Raw genomic sequence first — 3,533 nt, forward strand, 5'->3', positions numbered from 1 at the left:
AATGTTAATTTGATCAATAATATGCAGTGCTACATGGGATCAAAATTTCTTCAGAATAAAAGTTGTTCATTGGATTTAGCAGTAAATGGGTTTATGGGCACATCTACAAGAGTAGTTTCAAAAGTGTATTGGTGACAGAGACCACTACATTTGGCTAAGAATTAAAGGGCATTTATATATCAAATATTCTGCAATAAAGTTGAATTTGGGGGCGGGGCAGGGAGCTGGGTGCAGTGTACTTTATTGATGGTACATGACAAGGTAGGTCTCCCCATGTCCCTCCCCTTCTTCAGAGTGTCTGGGATGGAAACTGTGGAGAGGTTGGGAGAGTCTCAGTGTGTTGGGGGATGATTTGGGGGCAAGCACTCCCCAACAGCCAAGGGCTTTGCTCTTCCTCTTTCTCTTGCTGAGGCTGGTGATCCAAGGGGCTCTTACTCCTTGGAGGCCCTGTGGACCATAAGGTCCACCACCTGGTTGCTATAGCCAAATTCATTGTCATACCAGGAAACAAGCTTGACACAGTGATCATTGAGGGCAGTGCCAGCCCCAGCATCAAAGGTGGAAGTGGGTGTCACTGTTAAAGTCTCAGGAGACAACCTGGTCCTCAGCATAGCCCAGGATGCCCTTGAGTGTGCCCTCTGATGCCTGCTTAACCACCTTCTTGATGTGATTGTATTTGGCAGCTTTCTCCAGGCAGCAGGTCAGATCCATGACTGATATGTTGAGGGTGGGGACATGGAAGGCCATGCCAGTGAGCTTCCCATTCAGTTCAGGGATGGCCTTACCTACAACGTTGGCAGCTCCAATAGAAGCAGGCATGATGTTCTGGGCAGCCTCTCAGCTATCATGCCCTGGCTTCCAAGAGGGACTGTCCACAGTCTTCTGGGTAGCAGAGATGGTATGGACTGTAGTCATGAGTCCCCCCCGACAATGCCAAAGTTGTCATAGATGGCCTTGGCCAGAGGAACCAAGCAGTTGTGCAGGAGGCATTGCTGACAATCTTGAGAGAGTTGTCATACTTCTCACGGTTCATACCCATCATAAACATGGGGACATCAGCAGAAGGGACAGAGATGATGACCCTCTTGGCCCAACATTCAAGTGATCCCAGCCTCCTCCAAGGCAGTGAAGACCCCAATGGACTCCACAACATACCTAGCACCAGCATCACCCCATTTGATGTTGGCTGGATCTCACTCCTGGAAGATGGAGATAGGCTTTCTATTGATGAAAATTTTCCCATTTCAGCTTTGACTGTGCCGTTGAATTTGCCATGGTTCAATCATATTGGAACTTGTAGAGCATGTAGAGGTCAATGAAGGGGTCATTGATGGCAACAATTTCTAATTTGCCAGAGCTAAAAGTAGCCCTGGTGACTAAGTGCTTTATATGGTCAAATCCATTTACTCTGACCATCATCGTGTCTCGGGGACACAGATGGCACTGCACCAGAAGATGCAGTTGTTCAATGGGAAGGAACAGAGCCTAAAGTTGAAATTTTAAATAAAAAGGAATCAAAAGGCAAAAACAAATTTAGAAAAGTAAAGGACATTTTTTTTAAAAAGTGTGACCATGAATCAAGAGAGGACATACAGTTGTTCCTACAGTTTTTCCAGATGGTAGAGATTGAACATACTCCTATGTTGATTTGGGAGAATGGTTGAAAATCTAGATGAATAAGGATAAATTTGATAAAAAAAAGATCACAGAAGAGGGGAAAAAAAGCAGATGGAATTTAGCTTATGGAGAGAGGTAGGTCTTTGAAAGGAGAAAGAATACTTCTTTCCAATTAGCAAGGATGAAGAAAACTGATGTTATAGAAATGAAGAATGGGGTATGGATTTTGACCTAGAAAAGAAATAGACAAGTTATAGGCTATTTTGAAATATTTATAGGATCAAGTACATTTTTCCTTTTGTTCTATAATTTATACATAAGCAGCAGCATGTTTTTATAGATATAATTAATGGCCCAAGGCTAATCTTGGCTAACAGAAATGTTGTTTATGCCTGAGAGAAATAAGAGGAGTCCAAATAAAAACCTGTACTTATGTCTTGTTTTGAAAAATTGCAAGTATTCTTTTGGAGATTCTAAGTCCCACAGTAACAATATTTTTGAAAATTATAATCCTAGGACAACTTAAGCTGTTTAATTTTCTTTGGCTAGATTCATTATAAGAAATCTACAGCCTTGCATGGACTATTCCAATATCTCCTACATACCACTGCCTTCCACTCTTTAAAAATTTTAACTCTTACCCATAATATTCATCGATAAAGTACATCAGAAACTGTGTGTTATGGAAAGAAAGGTGCCTGTTGGTGAGGCAAGGAGGGAACAGCAATACTCTTTTCTCATCTTAAGAAATCAAACACCAATGCGTGAGTTTAGAGGAAGGAAAAATTACCTACAGTGTTCTTTGATAAGGCCCTTCTAGCTCAACACTATGAGACAGAAATAGCTATAATCTCCTGTGAACTCTGTGGGTAGTCAGACTGAAATTTGTAAGGATGAAGGGTACATTAGCAATAATGGTAATTTGTAGCCCCATGATCATAATACTATAACAGTGGACTCAAGTTCTAAACTCTGAAAAATTGATGTTAGACTTATTTCCCCATATAGCAACATATTTTCCCTTTTGCTATGCTTTCAAAAATATTCTAATGGGAATTTAAAGAGGAGTAAGTCACCGATCAATATGTCAAACTAACGCCATTTTAACCTAAATATTGACAGTATATCTCTTACTATTTTGCCCATTTTTTTTCCTTCTAGGCATTCTGTACACTGTATTTCTCTTAGTAGAATATATATCTAAGAAAAGGCACAGAGAGAAAGAAATGAGGAGGAGGAGGGAAAGGGGGACAGGGAGAAAGGAAGAGAGAAGTGGGAATGGATTCTTGAAACTCACAATTTAAGGAAAGAATGCACTTATTACCCCAGATGACAGATTTGAAAAACAAAGAAACATACAATATTTGAAACAAGAAACCCCCCTCTTTTTTCCCCCCACATACTACCCTTGCTCCAGGCAGGAAAGAGGAATTCTTAGTGGAAGCAGTGAAAGAGGGAGGCTGTAGGCTCAGAAGAGTGGGATAGGACTATCAGGGTGTTTGTGGACAGAAATGGAAAAACTATCATGAGATGCTCTGTGAATCCATCACTATGCCCGAGAGCCCAGACAGTTCCCCCAGAATCTCCTTATTCATGGCAACGCTTAGACACTGCCTGAATCTGAGAAGCTACCTGGATTGTCGTACCAGCCAGCTGGCTTCGAATCCAAAGCTGATCATCCATCACCTACTGAAAGTCTAAGATACTCACCATGCCCCAAGACCTGAGTCCCTTTCTACCTCCTCCATATAAAGTTTTCCCATCACCAAGGACATTCATGAGTCTCTCGAGAAAGAGAATGGCCTCCTCAACATCTACTATTACACTTAGAATAGTGACTCTAATTCTCAACCAATAATTAAGTCCTCCAAAATCTGTGATATGGAAGGAAAACCCCTGCTAACATCCTTACCTCC

The 3,533-nt window shown here is 41.4% G+C and overlaps 1 pseudogene; it reads right to left on the minus strand.

The window, feature by feature from the left end:
* Positions 1 to 264: 264 nt before the first annotated feature.
* LOC118013802 lies at positions 265 to 3,300 on the minus strand (annotated as a pseudogene).
* Positions 3,301 to 3,533: the final 233 nt, after the last annotated feature.

Source organism: Mirounga leonina, unplaced genomic scaffold (assembly GCF_011800145.1).
Source record: "Mirounga leonina isolate KUSES-001 unplaced genomic scaffold, KU_Mleo_1.0 Mir_154, whole genome shotgun sequence".
Classification (NCBI taxonomy): Eukaryota; Metazoa; Chordata; class Mammalia; order Carnivora; family Phocidae; genus Mirounga; species Mirounga leonina.